The sequence below is a fragment of the Paralichthys olivaceus genome, chromosome 1, assembly GCF_024713975.1.
Source record: "Paralichthys olivaceus isolate ysfri-2021 chromosome 1, ASM2471397v2, whole genome shotgun sequence".
Lineage (NCBI taxonomy): Eukaryota > Metazoa > Chordata > Actinopteri > Pleuronectiformes > Paralichthyidae > Paralichthys > Paralichthys olivaceus.
The window spans coordinates 26100430-26120546 of NC_091093.1; the positions used below are offsets into that span (position 1 = coordinate 26100430).

At 42.3% G+C, this 20117-nt stretch overlaps 1 protein-coding gene across 19 annotated transcripts in view; it reads right to left on the minus strand.

The window, feature by feature from the left end:
* Nucleotides 1-20117, minus strand: part of neo1a (neogenin 1a) — a 154041-nt gene that overhangs the window by 75876 nt on the left and 58048 nt on the right. The gene's annotated exons all lie outside the window — the stretch shown is intronic.

Below are 20117 nucleotides of genomic sequence, written 5' to 3' on the forward strand. Positions count from 1 at the left end.
ATGCAGAAGGATTTAAGGATCTCCCTCCAGATTCAGCTGAATTAGCAAGTGATTGTGGAATGGCTGCCGCGATCTGACACACAACTGAGCTCTACGTTACATATTTTTAAGCAGCGTCAGTTTAAGTAATTAAGGTGGCGAAACACATTTAAGGGGTTTACAGTTCCTCCTCCTTGGCTTTGGCCTGAGAGAGCTGTGTTTGGACTGGAAACATGAAGTAACTCGTTTTCCACGGTGAGAATTTGGAATGAAAAGGGAAAAAGAATCATGTTAAAATGGAACACGGCTCATTTTTTCCAAGTCAGTGAAGCAACCAATGAAACTGTTTATACCAGAGGACACAAGAGCTAAAGACTGAACCCATCATCTGTACGAGGCATTTACATCACAGAGATCCTTATTTACTTACTTTTATCACAGCAATATTCATTAAAAGACATTGTGCACTTTTTCCATACAGCCATACAAATCAATTCAGGTCAACCTCTATTTATATGTTTGATAAAAACAGCAACAGTCCAGCTCAATCCACACATATCTCTGAATCAACAACTCGCACACAAAGAATAAGGATAGAACATTTTATTTTGACGCCGTGATGCTCAGAGAGAAAATATTTTGAGCATCTCCCAAATCCGCAAATATTTATGCCTGCAGCTGATGAGAAGGACCATTTCTAAAACACTTAAAAACTCTGTCACACAAATACTTTGACCAATTTTTATAACAGAGACAGAAACAAACAAACAAATTACGGCGGATGAGCAATTATATAAGTGTTAACGTGACAATAAAAGTAAAATCTTATGGGATATTTAACTGAACCATGCATTTTACAACTGACTAAGCTCTGAAACCCTTTTTGTTTTATTTCACTAGACTAAAACTTCCAGTCAGTTGAGAAGTTTCCAACCTGAAAACCTAAATAAAAAATCTAATGACCTGTTAATCTGGGACTGGATAATAACCTCTGTTAGGCTGAACGGTTATTTTAAACTTTCTGTGAAATACCAGTGCAGCGTGAAGATCTTCTCATACGGGTTATTTTTTTGATAATTTCTTGGACGTGTCCTCCACCCGGTTAGTTTTGTGATTAGTCAAAGAAGCTTTTCTCTGGACCTGACGTTTAGCGATCATGAACAGTCCTCCACAACGGAAGGAAGAACTATATCACAACAATCCCCTTTTTCGACACTGATAACACAATCAGTCGACCAGAGTGTGACACGGCCACAAGTGGGACTCTCCCTCTTATCACGATATCATTTCCACTATTTCTCCTTATCTGAATTCAAAAGGTTCCTGCCCATTCTCTCGGGATTACTGGGTCATTCTGGGAAATGTGAGAAATCAATATCTGAAACCAAATCACCGAGTCAGATTGAAGGGAAGTGGGCACGGTTAAAAAGTAAATTAAAGCCCTTCATGTCAGAATAAATCATAGTTCGCACTGACTGCTACAAATTGATATTTACTAGTGTATGACCATGCAGCCAAAGGGAGAGGAACCTTTTCTTTAAGGCAAATATGTTGACACCCTCCCAAGCTGCACCTTTCCTTTCAACACACTAGTCCCTTATCAACACATCTATTACAGTTTTGCAGGCTGTGCAACACAAAAAGACGGAACAATCGCAATCCTATTGTTGGTGCATTTATGCATTTCACAATACGAGACGGAGCCAAATCAAGTCTGCAGAGCCAAACAGAGATCCAGAGGAAATCCAATCAATAGCAATGAAAATCTGAGAAGCTGTGCAAAGTCAGGGAGTGACAGAGAAACCAAGCAATCAAAAAAATAAGACAATAACAACTAGTATGAGTAGTACGTGCTTAGGCAGGATCTAAAAGCAGAAAATCCCACAGTATAATATGTGCTTAGCTTTATTCAGTTCAGTGCCTCTTTGTGCTGGTGCTCTCGTTAAGGCCACGCTGCAGCAAGTGATAATTAATTCCCTAATTGAAGGTTCCACAGCTTCAGGGGAGAGAACTTCTAAGGGCTTCGTCTATTACAGCAAATCAAGCTACTGAGCCAACATACATAAGATGACGTTCTTAGAGTGAGACAGTGAAGCATTCACACCTTGTTGATATCATGCACTTTGAGACTATTTCGAATGTACAACAGAGATCTTCAAACACAAAGGGAAACTCTTGACGGACACGTTTATTACCTGTTCAATCTAATGCAATCCAATACAGTCACACACAGTCACACTGCAACGTGTGCTACCTTCCTAAAGCTTTTAATTCTGCGAGAGCTGCTTATTCAGTTCATTCATGTAAACAGCAACGGGTGAAATACCCTCTCAGTATAATGCAACCCAATCCAACACCCGAGAGCTAAGCTTTTAAAAGTGGCCAGAGTTTAATCAAGACTTCTGACACCGTCAACAAAAGCTGAACATTAGAAGCTTTACACAGAAACCTTGTCTAACAGAGCACTTGCATTATATTGCCTCAACTAAAATATATCAAGGCATCTCGCACCTTGTTCTGTTGGGATTTGGACTTCCAACGCGCAGATTGTGAGGATTTTTGTGTGATATTTTTCTTCTGAATTGTTCTCGTGTTACGCATCCAATTTCAGAGTTTCTGAAATGATGGGATCATAACGCCAGTGGGCCGATTCCCTCTGGGTTCTCGAAAATAAAAAAGCACCATCAGGCACAAAATGTTCTGAGGGTTCGGTGCAACAAAATAAAACTATGTGGTTATTAATATATTAATGAACTCTGTATGTGTATGCAAGCCTATGTGCAAACACGCCTGCTTACATTTCCTCTTTTGCTCTGGATTGCGAAACCTTCTCCAACACAGATTCTCTCCAAACCACAGAAACACACAACATTGTTCACGCCATGTTCTCTTAATAAGGCACTTCAGGGTTCATGGTACACAAGGAAAACATTCTTCCATCGTCTAATGGTGACACTCGGAAGAGGCTGCGCACATTACATGAAAAAACCACAGCATGAATTCTTTATGTGCTATGTGAGGAGGGATTTTTATGAATATGAGATGTGGTCAAAATGGGGCTGATTTAACTATTTTTACAAAGAAAGCTTTAATGTTTCATTGAATTAATTAACAAAGTTTGTATGAACTGATGGAGAAAGATATAATGGATCAAATAATCTGCAGGTTGAACTGGGAGGAAAGAAAAACACTGAGTTTACTGCTTAAAGAAGCACCGCACACTTTTTTGTGCTGTTAACTAAATGATACAACTGTTTATTATTGAAACACTTTAATGTCACATTTATCACCAAATTAAAAAACATCTACATGGGTTGAACATGGCTCGTAACGCCACCTAGTGTTTCAAAAAGTCTTGGACGTTGCAGGGCCAATGCTTTGGGGCTGGTTTGCTCTCCACCACCAGCGACCGTGAGCGAGTGAGAATCAAAATCCACGGCTGCTTCTGCTCTGGCTGTCTCAGCACAGGTCGCCTCTGCCAACGGTTCAAACGTCTCAGGACGCCCGTGGTCTTGGCCTGGATATTTGCCTTAATTTCATTCAACATTTCTGTTGCATAAGTGTGTGTTCTGCCCCCGGAGTCATCACTCATAGCTAGACAACCTTGATAACTTATCTTTAGCAGCTAAATGGGGTGTGTGTGTGTGTGTGTGTGTGTGTGTGTGTGTGTGTGTGTGTGTGTGTGTGTGTGTGTGTGTGTGTGTGTGTGTGTGTGTGTGTGTGTGTGCGTGTGTGTGAGAGTGTGCGTGTGTGTGCGTGTAGACACTTCAGCCAAAACTTAGGCGTGAAGTTTCACTTTAAAGGCCAGACCAGTGAGGGAAACAGACATTTTTTAAGTCCCGTCAGTGTTGGAAAATGATGTCTGCTGATAATTCCTCAGTCACGCCACAGTAGAACGACAACAGCAACCTTCATCCTGTCGGGGGGGGGGGGGGTCTCATAAGATTGACAAGAATGAAAACAGGATTAATTAATGGCTGCGTGCAGGAATCTGATAAAGAAGTCAGTGAGGGACTCCATCGTGTACAAGGCCTGACAAGCCTGATATATGAGAGAAATGATGAAATGCACACTGGCTGCATCATCGCAACATACTTGTCTGTTGCACCAACAGGTTGGGGCGACGGGGGGGCGATTGCTGTGAAAATAACTTCATCGTGTTAAAATTAAAGGATAACAATGACACCACTTTACAACTGGGCTAGAAATACAAGGGCTTACGCTAATAACCCAAAGTGAAACTCTATGATACGTGTGTGCAGAACAATGATGACCACAGGCACACACACACACACACACACACACACACACACACACACACACACACACACACACACACACACACACAGAGGCTGGTGTTGTGTACACATCAGAGGGACAGACAGAAGATGGATGGGTGGTGTTCCACAGGAGTCGCCCTCAGACAGCGGCTCTTATTTTATCGGCCGAGCTGTAAAAATGGCTCTCTGGTGCTGCAGACGACAGAAAGCATATTCTGACCTCGTAACCAGCCAGCGCCTGAAGAGACTACTGTAAACCCCATAGAAGACAGCTGGTGCCCCCCCCCGATGACAGACCGGCCTCTTGTTAAATTTCCAATATGACAACCCCTCAACACAAGGACGGCAGCAGGCGGTCGGTAAAATAAAACATTATTTCATGGCTGAAAACAAAGATGCAAACAGAAGCTTATTGGAGCAGCAGAAGTGTTTTTGAGACATTGATTCTGTGCCAGCAGACACCTCTAAGTGTGTTAAGCTGAATCTGCAGGGCTCAACATTTCTGCTATCTCTTATTCGAGGGTGCAATATTTTAACGGCTGAACCACTAAACCACTCTGGGTGCCGACCAGCTGCTTTGCGAAGAAGGCCCTTCTCATTTATGACGATGAGCGGACGGGCCCCAGGGTGAGGCTGCTGTTTAGAGAACAGCTGAGGCGAGGGCCAGTCAACTCCGCCTTATTACTAAATTTGTCACTTTCTTTACAGAAGCGATTTGTTGGTTTGATTTTTACGACTGATGCGCTCAGCAAAAATAGGCAATAAAACATGCAATTAAAAAGACAATGAGTGAAAAGAGTCTGCTCTGAAGGAAAGTGAGGAAGCAGCCTCTCCATCACGCATGGGGCTGGTGTGACAAGTTGACTTTTTGATTGCTGCATTTCTTTTCTTCTTGCATATGCCAGTGAGGAGGGGAAAAAACACATCAATCTACAATGAAGTCGCACACTAACAACTATGTCGAGATGGGAAGTGACACGTCGGGATGAGCCTGCCGGCACTGACAGCTCCTGATTGCCTGTTGTGGGACCAGACGAATGGAGAGAGACTACAAGGAGGCTCAGGGATGGTGACGGATGGAGACGGATGGAGACGGACACATGACAGGGCCGGGCCAGTTGCTATGGGAATGACAACCAAGATTTCCTTTTCGAAAACAAGTTATTGTATCTGTGAATCATGACATCGTTTATGTGTCAAGTCATGTTTAGGAGTGAAATGTATCATGGAGATCCAGAATCACTGGTTAACAGGAAGTAGGTAGATAATATCACCAGTATCTAATGTATATTGTTGTATTTTAAACACACACACACACACATTCTTTTATACACACTAATATGTATACATACATATTAGTGTGCTCATATACATATATATAAACACACATACTATGTACATATTAATGCATACATTTGTGTGTATAGTATATAGTATACAGCTATATGTATGTGTATAAACACATATATACATACAAGTATATACATATATATAAACACACACATGTACATACATATATATGCTGTATACTATGCAACTACGATCAGCCCTAAACAGTCAAGGAGTCAATGGATTACTTTCATTTTTAGGAAATGATGATTTTCGGTGTGATCATCTTCTCTCCATCTACTCAGACAAAACTATCAATAGTCGTTACAAGCCAGTCGCCCAGAAACCACACCCACACAGCAGGGGTCATCCATCAGGCTCTGAAGTGTCAAAGCAAAAAAGAGCCTTTTTCTAACTGGGAACTTTAACTGGGATGAAAGACAAAAGTGATGATTAATGTCGTTATCAACTGATCTTAACAATAATTCTCAAATGAATCTAATAACCACTTGGTTCCAGTCACAGCTTTCCAGAGGTTGAGGTGAAGTCAAAAGTAGGTCAAGAAGCCCAGCGCTGTTCTGTGCATCATAAGACAGAGAGAAGCAAAAAATAAAATAAAAATAAAAACCTTAATTATCAAAAACAATTAACTGATTATCAAATAAATACAAGCAGATGTTTCTGTCAATGGACTAATTGTTTTAGCTCCACTGGAATGAAGTTGTGTTCACTTCATAGCTGTGGAGTGTGTTGAATTGAATTCTTGTTCGAAGGTATCACATGTCTCCTCTGCTTCCCGTGTTCACAGTCAGACCTGCAGCCAGGCTAACACCCACAGTATGGAGGGGAAGAGGGGCCCTTTTCATTACAGGTAATAGTTGTAGTTGAAACAATACTGATTGCATTAGGGCCCTTAATCATGTTAAGGTGTCTTATTTTATCACAGGGAATTTAGCTCATTCTTGGCCAATTTCGAGGCTAACATTCTGCAGAGGTCGTTGCCATGGGAGACTGAGGCTGCTCCCATTACCCGAGCTCAGATAAATGTGTTGGCATTACTACGACCATACATCCCTCCACTCCTGCCGTCTCACCTCCCCCAGTTTTCCCTCGCTCCCTTATCAGCCAGACGAGGGGAGAAGGGGGGGGGGGGGGGACGGTGAGAGGTAAGCGAGGAGAGCAGCTTCCAATGTCAGAGGAGTCACCCGCGGGATTACGAAGGACGTGTCAATCAAACCCGACACACAGGTGCCACAAAGAGGAGCTGTCGCTGGCTCGTCCTCACGTCCGTCGTCAACTGCTTGTTTCATTAAGGCCCCCGAGCAACGCCCCCTCTGCACTGGAATGAAGGGCCCCTCCACCCTCCACCAACTCAACAGGCCATCCAGATATAAGAGCCAAACACACACCCCCCCCACACACACACACACACAGATATGAGGTGAAGGGATAACCTCTCCCCGTTTACCTCACTCCGTCATTCCACCACATCTTACAATTTCTCAGCCTTCCTCTCGGCTGTTGCGCTCTCTTCTCATTCCCCGCATTACTCTCAGGGTTGCACTCAATCAGTCTCCACACATTCCTACCACCCCTCCCCTTTTCCTCTCCATCTTCCCAGCACACATTTCAGTGGGAGCTCTATTGTTTGCTGGAGAGGGGGCATGCTGCTGCTGGTTCTTATCTGGGGCGGTCGGCAGCACATCTGCAGATGCTATCGGTGGCCCTGTTGCTCTGTTTAAGCTCCAGCCCTGTGAGTGCAGCTAGCAGGGAAATGAGATGGATGGAGGATGGGGCTGGGAGAAAATTTAGCATTTTCCTCAACAGACATGATGGAGTGAGGCGCAGAGAACCGAGAGAACAGAGAGAGGAGGGACCTTTGGAAGGTGTCGTGGACAAGAAAACTAGGACCTCAGCAGCATAGCATTCACTTTGAATCGTCTCTTCTTACCAAACATTGAAATTATGAATAATATCTATTTCTGACCTGTAGTTTATCACCACAGCACAGTAATGAAGGAGCGCTCCATTCCTCACAGCACGCTACGCCTTTCCATTGATCTATGAGAGCTAAATGCAAACGTGTCAAACACAACTCACGAGCGCCGAGCAGACTTAGTCTTCAGCACTTCTCAGTACTCATCTTTAAAACTGCGTGGGCGTCTGCTTCAAATTATACTGCAGTGAACCTGAGGTAGAACAAAAACCATTTCCTGCATCAGTGCCTTTAGAAGTGAGCTGTGTTTAAAGAGGATTGTTAACATACACATTTGCACATCACTTCACTGCAGTAGTCTGTGACACATATGGTATAGTATCTGTAGCTGCTATTGGGGAATCACTCTGATCAGTATGGGTTTCGTGGTGTTGCTTTCTGCCGGATGGGTTCACACAGGCTCTGTTTGTTGGATTGTTTGTGTTTATTATTTTTATAGCAGCAGTATTACACAAAATGTACAAAACCAATTTGTACCGGAGTTGTTGGAGGGATGTGACCTGTAAACCCATTAAATGTTGACACGGATCTGATTAAAGGCTCGGATCCGGATTAGGATTTTCCTTAAAATTGCAAGTTTTTCACCATTCCCATCAGTTTCTCAGGAAATAATGTTTGAATCTTGATGTGAAAAACACAAATACTCAAGCAGTTTCACACTAATTCTGAATTCCATAGCAAAATATTATGTTTATATTATGTTCATTCAAATCTGAGCTGAAACTTTAAAGTAAAGAAAAAAACATTGCAGATGAAAAACCATGTCTAGTTGCTCAGATTGAGCATTTGCTTTTTAGTTGGATAACTATATGTTTATACCCGTATTAATATCATCAGTGGAAACAGCTGATTGGTTTTGCCTGTCAACAGCGTAAAAAAGTCAAAAATCTTTGGTGTTTCTCCAAATTTAACTGAACATCATTCAGAAACGCTCCAGTGAGCAATAACAGGCCAAGCGGAGCCACCAGTCTCTCTAAGTAAACATAAAACACAGCTCATTCACCATGTTCGAGTCAGGTAAGATGCAGATGCCAAGTGTAATGCAGACTGAACAAAGCTGCAGGAGGGCAAGATATGAATATGAATCCAGTGTGCATCATTTAAACCCTCATTGGCCCAAATCTTTACACACCACTGGTAGCTCGACTGTTTATTTAATGTGTTTAATCACATTTTCATATTGAAATTGATTCGTTTACTGTTCAGCGGTCGCTTGCCTCGAAAGACAGAGGACAACGGAGCAGAGGTATTAAAACGATCATATCAGGAATAGTGAGAAAGACAAACTAACAATGAAGGCAATCTAATCAATCACTCAAGCCTAATGGAAAAGGATGCGGCAGATCTCGAGCACACCTGGATGGTCTGACAGCGTGGCATTAGCAATTACTCCTGTCCATCTGCGGTGCATTGCCTTCAAACGGAGCAGATGCTATGCCCAACGCCTCCTAACAAAATCAAACTAGCCTAATTATGTATGTGCGGGCATTTGTGTGCCAGCACGCCGTGTTGTCCAACACGGAGGAAAGAAAACATCCAAAGTAAGATAATGCCCGTCTGCCTTTGCTCATGTAAAACTGCATATCTCCATTCCTTCAGCGTGAGGGTGCACAATCCCCCTCGCCTCGAGAAAGGTTTAATACACGTATCCTTACATCAAAGACAAATACTTTGATGCGACGGCTGGAGCCAAGCGTGCTTTGCGATCGCTGGCTGCAAGTATAACAAGAATTGAAACCAGAATGTTAAAATGCTGCACTGATGTGCAGGGAAGCTGAAAGGTGAGGGAGAGGGAGGATAAAAGAAAACGTGTTGGCAGTGTGTAGAATAAAAGACATTCTGCTGTAGGGCTGTTTTGCCTCTACTGCCACTGTGCATGTGTGTGTGCATGTGTGTGAATAAACAATAGGGGAGATGCTTATCACCGACCTTGGAGCACAAGTTACTGTAGAGCTTGGAAGAACGCGCTCACCCAGCATCCCTCTCTCAGGATGCAGGATGCAGTCAGTTGAACAAAAGGCAATTCCATAATACCACACATCAACAGTAACAGCAGGGAGCCTCTACTCCAACACTGCAAGCCTTTATTTTTTTAATCATCAATCAACCCTCATCAGACTCAGCTCAGCAAGTCAAATGAAATCACACATACATGCAACCCTGAGTCTGACACCTCCACAGCTTGCATCCACCAATCAAAACGTCGTCACGGCGCGGAGAGGGGAAGTCTGAACACCCTCCCCGGGGCCCTCACACACAGAGTTCAGGGCAGCCGAGTCAAAGGAGACTCCACACACATACGCTCGTGAACACTTTATCGCACCCTCCGTTTTTCACACTTCACTCTTGCTCACACAAGCATGGCCTGCATCGCACATGTCGTGCCCCTGCACATAAAGAGAGCCTGTGTTCAAGCAGGCCTGAACAGGCTCCAGCAGCTCCCCAAACAGGCTTCACTCCATATGAAGACCACGTACGTGCCCCATTCTTTCCCAGCTTTTATTTTCATCTCTGAAATGCATAGCAACACTTGGCAAACACCACCCCGTCCATCCTGCACCCTTAAACCCCCTGTGTGTCTTCTCATGGCTCTGAGTGACACTGAATGTGGAATACACACAGTCTGTCTTTGGTTAAACGCAACAAACTAAATGCAAATGAACTTCCCATTAAGTATTGTTGAGGGAAATGTGGACACACAAACCTTTTGTTTGCAGTTAAAAAATAATAATGAATCTACCTTAATTGAGGGAAACATGGAAATGGGAAAGAAATGACACTTTTTTCCACCAAAAGTATTTTGGAGAAAGTGAAATCATCCAGTCAGCTTGAAGAGAGAGAGAGTGATTTATAAACTAAGTGGAAGCGGAGAAAAATGCTTTTCGAGGTGTCACCTCTCACACCTTGAGTTTACCTCATTCTGTTCAAGCCCATGCACCTCTCGCTGCCATCCCATTACAATGCATGTGTGGAAACCTGCTCAGATGGTGCGAAAATGTCAATCCATAAATAAAGTGAAGCATAAAACACAGAGATGCTCACCAACTGAGCACTTTGCACTTTCCTTCAGTACACTCCATCTGTGCCCATGGCGGGAGCTTTCCTTCAGTGCAGAATATGCAATGAAACCCTCACGGTCACACCATATTTCTGCTTCCTCAGCACAAGCCAAGAGGAGTAAAATATGCATTCCAAACATATTTTATTTACATCTTAAGAAGCAGAATGAAATGCTCTTTCTGTCACCCTGGAATTACACACTTTACCCACGAAATAAAGCATCTTTCAAAGAGCATTCAATAAAAAATTATGATATTCTCGTCATCATCTGGAGACGGTGCTGCAGGACTGAGCTGAAAACTGGAGGCTCATGAGAACATCGATATCAGAATAATTTTCCCTGAAGCTTTTCTCTCTAAAATCCCTTCAAAGAACAGGAGTCAAGTGGCCTTGAATATCAACACTCGAGCTGGACCATGTCAATCTGGCATAAAAACGTCATCCATTTTTCTGCTGCCCACTCCTTGTGTCTGATGAATACAGAGGTGTATTTGAAAAGATATCCCTCCGGCACGGGGAGCCTATGGGAGTGAACTCTCTTTCAGGATTCAAAAGACCTATGAAGCCAAATTTTGCTTTGAAATAGAGGGAAATTCTTTATTGAAAACCCCAAACTGCCTCGGACGGGTATTGGGAGATGAAAGGGCGACGTGGATGAGCACACTGGTCCGTAACAGCACAGTTATCACTATCTTTACAAGCACCAGGACAGAGACGTGGACAGTGAATGTCAATGAGGGAGGGGACAGTAAACAAAGTTGGTCTTGCCTCTTTAATATGCAGATTGAGGGAAACTGCAAGAGCACTGGAACTTTTCAGGCAGTAAAACCTCCTGACAAAAAGCAGCTATTTTCTGAATTAAGTGAACTTTGCACTGCACATCCACCGTGAGAGGACGACATAAAGGGAACATACGCTTCATCTCCTCAGGGAAAGACTCACTAATGCAGTTTGGTTTGTGGAACAGAGAATCATCCGTTTTCCCAGTTGACATAATAAGATTGAACTTTTCCTGTGGAAATGTACCAAAAAAGACAAAACTAAATTGGCAAATGCGCGTGTAAAAATGTAGCCTCCGTTTCCTTTTTGCAATTATTGGCATTCCAGTAAGAAACACCACTTACACACCAGCCCACATTTTAATAAATCCAAGGTTCAGAGTAAAGTCAAAATGGTGGAGGTGCACGCTGCAGTGGAAGCTACTCTCCTTCAGATCATCTGTTCCAGCCTTATGTTCTTTAAGGAAAAAAATGCAGAGCCTCTCCAAAACACAAGAACACAAACAACATTTCCATGAAATTGTGCTCATGACTGAAAAACAAGAATCTAGGACGTGGAGAGGAGAGTCTGTGGAAGAATTCCGGTTTGGCTGCATAGCATTGAATCCCTGATCAAGCCATCGCTTGATTTTTAAGGAATTTTAAAAATGATGCATACGTGGTTCGTAATACTGACTTCTTACATCGATGCGAATGCTTTTTTTCTTAATGATAAACAAGCTTATGGTTAAGTTCTAACTGTTGATTTCACCTGATTGATGTAAACAAAGATCATTTCCTCCATCTAGAAATGAAGCCAGAGTCTGTGCAGTAGTGATCGGGGGGTGTGGCCGTAGTATCGAGGTCTCACCGTAACACACTCTCTCCCAATCGCAAATCAGTCTCAGATGTCAATCATGAGGTTTCACCCTGTTTGAATAGCATCAAGTAACTCGTTAAAACCAAATTAGAAAAAACATCAGAAAGATAAGATCAACCTCAAATGACATAAAAATTATTTGACCAGTGCTTAAGTTTTTTAGTTTGGTCCATGTCCCATCCACTGCCATGGATGAGACAGGTTTTTATAAAACAGCCAGCCACTCAGGAGGCGTCACCTTTGTTGTTCATCTTCATATAGAGAATATATTGGTCATAAAGAATATAATTGTATGCTCTATTAGAAACGATAAATATTTATTTTAACTATGTAATTTCACTCGTAAAACGTGACGAATGAGTCAGATGGACATAGATTTAAACCTGTTGAGGGGAAACTAATAGTTGTATGACTCATAAATGATGCCGCTTACATAGAAATATATATTTTAGAAAAGATGGTTTGCAAGAAATCTACAAAAGCCAAAAAACTCGAACTGATTAGCATGTCACGCTAGTTTCCACAATCTCACTGACGCCGTGATTTTGTCTGTTGGGTCTGAAAAGAAATCGAGAGCAATTAATTCCCAAGGTTTTGTGAAACGATTCGAGCAGTGAAGAATCAGGTGCCTCACACATATTGAAAGATGCACCGCGTATAGCTGGAGAAAAGAGGTTCAGGTGGTGGGGGAGAGGAGAGGAGCAGGTTAGGGAAGTCATTATTCACACAGAGTTTATCTTCATCTGCTGACTGCCGCAGTCAATTATCACTCTCATTAGGACACAGTAATTGCTCCAGCCAAAGCGTGGTGCAGCAACGGGCTGAGGTCGGTCCGAGTTCTATTGGACAGTACACTTTGATGTGGAATTCTAAACGCTGCTTGGTTTTTTCGGTGAAGGAAATAACTGCTGGTATTTGGACAGTTTTCAAACACTCTCTGAGCAGCAGCGCACAATCTGGCACGGACACAGAAACAAACTCAATCAGAATGTTTAAAAACTCGGAGGATATGTTTGCTGTACACGAGACAGTTTTCATTTAATGAGGAATTTGTATTTACTTAACGGGGGCCTTCATGATAAAGCTGTCGGTGGATTGTTTTCCTGGCACACGCGTCTTTTCTTATCAAGACACAACTAAAAAATGTGATATCAAAGAGTCAACGTTTCTAATTAAAGGCTCAGTGTGTAGAATTTAGACGTCTAGTGGTGAAGTTCCATGTTGCATAAAGTATGTGAATATAAAGGACCATTTCTAGGGTAAAGAAAACAACAATTTGTACATTTTAGATGAAACACAGTGGTGAAAACATCACTAGGATTATTTTATATCCATATGTACATGGAGGCTGGTATTAATGTCAAACATATCATCACTTCAGTGTTACAGAGGCAATAAAACCAGCAGCTTGTGTTGAATCTGGTTTCTTGTGTACAAAACAACCTCGCATCGGGGCTCAACTTTCAATTTACAACCAGAAAAAGGGCTTTTGTTGAAAGATGACATGTCACATACAGTGGAGGGAATTCCATAGACATTCAAAAAGACAATTAAACGCATGGGTGTACATTCCCACGCACACACAGAAACACACACCAGGCACTGAGGTGTCTGGAGAGTAGAGATAGGGCCGTCTCCATCAGCCTCTCCACCTACCCAGAGGACCTAATCAGTCAGTGAATACACGTAAAATGGAGACTGTCATCCACCTCCAGCCCAACAGACTCCCTGTCGACAATTTTCTCCCGCCGTCCTCCAGAGAGAGAAAAAAAAGATGGATCTTTCCCTACAGCTTCATCCTCAACCAAGATTTCCCACATCATATTTTCTCAGCCGCTGCGTTTGCGAGCTTCTCTGTCTTCTTTACAGTTTCATCTTTGCAGCCGGCTATAACACTTCAAATACTATTTTCTTCTTCTTCCTCTTTTAAAAAAAAAAAAAAGAAAAGTGTTTAAGTTCTTTCCCTATTTCAATACCTGGGCTCCAAGGTGAGTTTTCATTTTCAGCTCAAAATATGATGAATGCACCTCAGTGGAGGGGTTCAAACAGCCTCCTGTGGCTTCCATCCCTCCTCACATGTACCAGAGACAGATGGAAATGAAGGTAATGGAAAACCACTGTGACCCTGACCCTGCATCCGGGTCAGAGCCATTCGTCATGGCACTGACCCCGGCACTCAGCAGCAAGGCAGCACATAATTGGTCATAAGGGTCTGCACCTGGACAAGAGTGCACCTACATGGGCTTTCCTCAGGCAATGTTTGCACCAGGGTCCATATTGTAAATATAAAAAACCCACTGTTTACGTTTGGAAACTACCAGCTAGGGTTTCTGGGTAATCTACACCGAAACATGCAAGTCTAATTTCCTTTTCCTGTTTCAAATGGCAAACTGCAAAAACATGTATGACGACAATCATTTGGTGGAAAGAACTTTACAATCGTGTGTAGGATTCGTCGGCCTTGGTGGAGGTGGATGCTTCTCTGAGTGTCGTTCCTTGTTGTTTATGCCGTCAGACAACTACACAAGTATAACGTTGTGATTTATTCACGGCTGATAAGTGGGATCTGTTATTTAAGTTTGGAAAGAAATGCTTTCACGCTGCAGAAAGACGTCTGATCAAATAACCATTTTCTGCTCATGCAGATCAGAGACACTTGTATAATGTGACGGGCTGTGCATTTAAATAACAGTAAGCTAACATACGACTGGAGAGGAATTTTCATTTCAGCAAAAGAGTTTTGGTTGTGTAAAATGACAACCTTTTTATAGGTGAAGTGAAAACGTGTCCAGCTTCACACACAACGTACAGTCAAGACTCGCATGCACACGCTCACATACAAAGATTACATTTTTAAGAGGAAACCCGACATGGTTGATGTATTTTCTTTCAGGGGGTTCCTTTGAGAATGTTGTTTTTTTTGTTGTTTTTGAGATTTATAACTGTTTGTTTGCCATTTTGCTGCTTTATGGGTTCAGTGCAACGACTGTGGAACTGTGTGTGTGTGTGTGTGTGTGTGTGTGTGTGTGTGTGTAGTGTGTAGTCTCTGCCAGTGGGCATGTTGGAGCAGCAGAGAGGTGGAGGACTGAAGGGATAATAAAGAGAAAATGGAGGACAGAGAGGTAGTAAAGAAGGTAAAAGAGAAAGGACAGGAGGTTGATTAAGCTGGAGAAGGGTGGGAGAGAGTTAGAAAAAAGAAGAGAGAGAGTAAGAAATGAAAGAGAGACAGAGAAGCAGTGTGAAGAAATGATGCACTGAAATGATCAGGATGGATGAATGGAGCTGTGTGATCAGCTCAGTCTCTTCAGGCTCATGAGAACAAGTGTTTGTGAATGCTGAGACATCATCAGATTGGGTTTTATCTCCGTGAGGAGCTGGGACCAGATCGGCCTTTGAGATAACAGCCTTTGTTTGCCCTTTGTGTGTTTGTGTGTGTCTGTTGTAATCAGGTTGAGTCTTAAAGGTACAACAGATTAGCTGATACATTTATTAGTCAATCAACGGCAAATCTCTTAATAATCAGAAAATCCTTTTAATTCAAAAAAATTATTTTCCTTTCATATCCTACACAAAGCCCATGCATTGGTTGACTGTGTGATTCCGTATTGATTTTAACACAAACACTGCACCAGCGAACATGTCACATACACAGTGCTGCTTTAGTCAGGCTTTTTTATAGACATTCATTTATTACATTTTATCTGTCCAATAATATTGTTAGTGTGTGTTTTTCTCCAATTTATTGACCTTTTTCTATTTTTTGTACATTTTGAAAATGTTTTTATTATTATTATAGCTTTAAAAATCAATATTTCATTGTCACCATTTCTATTTGTTTTGCATCGGTTTTGTAATCTTGGCTCATCACTTAATTGTGAAGCTCATGGACTGTGAATTGCAGCTGCAAGGGAAATATTAGGCTTCACACTGTAAGTGTTCATATTTGCAGCATTTACATTCAGTTCATCTTACGGAGCTAAAGGATCCACACATACAGTTTAAAGACATTTACAGTAAATCTTGCTAACCATTGTAACCTCAGTGCCTGTGCATCATTGTTATGTTTTATCCAAAGTGAATGTCTTAATCCCCTTTTCGCTGACATCAACTTTATGTTGTCAAAACACATTATTTCCCAATATGAAGAGATGCCGCCTTAATTAATCAACTGTGTGTCCAACAAAGCGTCTCCTGCGATGCCACAAAGGAGTTCCAATGCAACAGTGACGCAATCTTTATTTTTTCGCACCCCCCCCCTTATGAAAAACTACAGATTCAAATACATCAAAAAAGGGATTAAAGAATCTGCCAACAGCCCTAAATCCTACAAAGTGTGTCAGACTCTATCAAAGGATGAGAATGCTTAAATATGAAGCAACACACACGACACATGAAGAGCGTTGGTGTTCATTTTATAATTTCCATTAGTGCGAGGAGGGAGAAATTAGATTTCAGTCAAACACAGTATCAAAGCTAAGTAATAAGTGGTTTTGCTTATCTTCCTATTCCACAGTATTGTACTGGTGAGAGGGAAAGAAAGGAAAACACAAGAAAAACAGAGGGGAGCAGAAACCAACACAATAAGTCAATATGTTGGAACAGAGAAGAGCCTCGTCCACATGTGGGGAGGTCAGGGAGAAACAAAACAAAGCGACAGAGAGGGCGAAATGTATTCTCCGTTTTTCTCATTTGGAGGATCCCCTGTTAAGTGGCGGCGAGGTTCACCACAAGCGATCGTGAAGGAGGGCTGAGCTCAAAGCGTGCCGATTGGCGGAGGGACAGCCGTGCTTCGAGAGCAGCAGACGGTTCAGATGGGATTTCTCATTTCTTACGTCTCGCTCTGTGTCCTGGCTATCACCGCTCTATACCGCCCGCTCCCTCGCTCACTCCCTTGCTCGCTCCCTTGCTCGCTCCCTTGCTCGCTCCCTGCCCTGTAATTTTTCTCCCCCTCCTTTTCTCTTACAGGGATGCATGCTGAATACATAAGACTGGGACGACAAGGCCACACTCCACCCCCCTTCTCTCTTTTCTTAGTCTGCTCGTGTTTCCTGCGTATCTGACTGTGCACACACAGGCAAAAACTGACGGGATGACAAAGCAAGAGCAGAGAAGAAACACAAAGCCAATGAATAGGATTTCAGAGCAGAGAAATATTTCTCCTGACAACCACAATACCTGATTTTAATGAAAACTGCAGTATTTATATAAGTACCTTCGGACCAATGTGGATTTTTGTAGTTAGACGCTGTTACAGAGTAAAACATTTCCAATATTGATAAACATGAATAAACAGAAAACATTAATACAACAAAATTCAGAATTGTTTATTCTGTAAAATAAACATTTTCATATCAGCAACAGTGAAATCGATATGTCTGTGATATTATTGACTGGTTGTATTTATTATTTACCAGCCGATCAATCGATCGAGCTGTGTATATAATACCAGAGCTTAAATAATTAAATATTCATTTTATTAGATTGAAAGTTAAGGGAAATGTATGTTTTTAAAAAAGCATAAACTGAGGAAGATAAGAAAATCCACATCTTATAAAGTGATCTCCTTTAAACCTGATGTAGTGATTACACCTAGCAACAGCTGAATAATAAAAACATATGAGTTGGTGTTTACATGGATCATGTCCTCTTCCCTGAGTCGTATAAATGTAATGTGTTTATATGGCTCAAAGTGCTGCACCATACAAGTCACATTCATCCATTCACACACACGTTCACACAGCACTTCTATCGCACATCACTCACACTGACAGAACAGCCGTCAGGGGCAATTTGGAGTTCAGTGTATTGCCGAAGGAAACTTCAACTCTGCCTCTTGAGCCGAAGCCTCAAATGCAAAAACTGCTTCTCCATCCTCACAATGAACACGTTTACCTGATCTTGTGCGATATCTTATGACATCTTACAATCTTACACATTTTGTGCTCATGTGAAGAACAACAAAGAAAGTTAAAGGGAGCCGGAGCCTGGTGAGACACGGACGTGGAAGCGGAGGGGTTTCCTTGAGAAGAATGAGCCGCATGCCTCATAGCAATCAATCCCTGATATTACCTCGGTATTTGTCAGATAAGCTTCCTGCCACGCCAGCCACCCGTGACTCATTCCATCATTTCGTCTGAGAGGTCACGCCCACTCCGCCATCGCTCCTGGGTCCGATGGCGGCCTAATGGCCTGCTCTCTCTACACCGCAATTAACCTTTTTATTGGCCACCTGCCAGCCAGCTGGAGATACATCAGTGGTTGTGCATGTGTGTGTGTGTGTGGAAACATTAATACAATAGCTTAATGTGTCCAACATTTGTGCTTGTATAGATGCATAATGGTTGAAGCTTTTTACGTCTATGACAAAAGTGCTTGTGTGTGTGTGTGTGTGTGTGTGTGTGTGTGTGTGTGTGTGTGTGTATGTGTGTGCTCCTTTAATAGCTGACAGATTTCGCCTGCTCTCTCTTCAAGTAGAAATTGATTGAATCTAACATCCCATCATGGTTGACCCAGGTAGATCCCACTGGCTGTGAGGACGTCTGATAGCAGAACACATCTTGGCAGAGAAACTATAAACAGGTCCCCTCTGCATCATACGTCGATGCAGCTGTGGTGACAGATACTGATGAAGGACAGTTTGTCCACTGCCCTGCTGTTGTTGAACAGACTTTAAGACGAACGCATATGCGAGCACACCTGCGTCTACTCATTCATGCACAGACACATTTCAAAACGAAACTCCAGACCTGTGAATCTTAAGTTTGCGTGACTGAGCACTGAGGTCAGGCGGAGTAAGAATAATTGCTTATGCAAAAAAAAAAAGATTTGATCCAAAGCATTGAGCTTCTGTCGCACCTGTATTTACTGCAAGTGTATCAAGAGAATAGGTAAATATGCTAAATATTAACTTCCTAATGATCAGTTTCAGAATGTGTCATCTCCTAATGGTTCATCTAGGCTGGAAACATGGTATCTCAGATATTAGATTCAAAGGTTAAGTCTAAACTGAGAAATCATTTTGCACATGCAGTCACACCAATTAACTCTCTGAGTGGTGAAGGCAAAACGTTCACAATCTCTCCAACGGTCGTGTATCGCCTCAGTAATGTGGAATTCAAAAGCCTACGAAAACAAACTGATTCGCAGCCTGACAGTGTAACTTCACACAGACACTCCAAGGTATCCGAGAGGCTTACACTGCACTATCCCATTGTCAACAAGAGGCCTCTCTCTCTCTCTCAAGCGTCTTAAAATCCGGGTGAGCACTGTTGAGCAGAAAGTGAGCGTGCACAGTAAATGCATTCTGCGACTCCTCCGGCAGCAAATTGAATTTCAGGGCACAACTTGACTCCAAACACCAAATAATCCCACATCACTAGCTGTTTCCAAACTGAACAAGGTCACATTGTAGGACTAGTAATTTAAAAAGAAAAAAAAAAAAGACGCAGACCCGTTGAAAAGCATTTATCCAGGAGGGCAACACATTCAGGCTCTGGGAGGAATGTAGAGAGGAAAAAGAACAAATGGCTGAACGAGTCAAGGACAAACACGACCCGGACAAATCCTGTAAATGGCTGGAGTGTGTGTGTGTGTGTGGAAGTAGTAGAAATCTGTTGAACCTCAATATCCTCCGAAACATCCCATTATATTCACATTCAGTTTCAGAACTTTATGTGATTTTAAACGTACTACCAGTGTGGAAATTTGTGACTATTACTAATACTGGTACTCAGTAAATTCTTTAGTACTGACTGAAGTACTCAGCTAACAACTCTCTCACATTTGGGGATGTAGCGCTGAAGTGTGGCCAAAAACAATCACAGAAGTGAATGAGG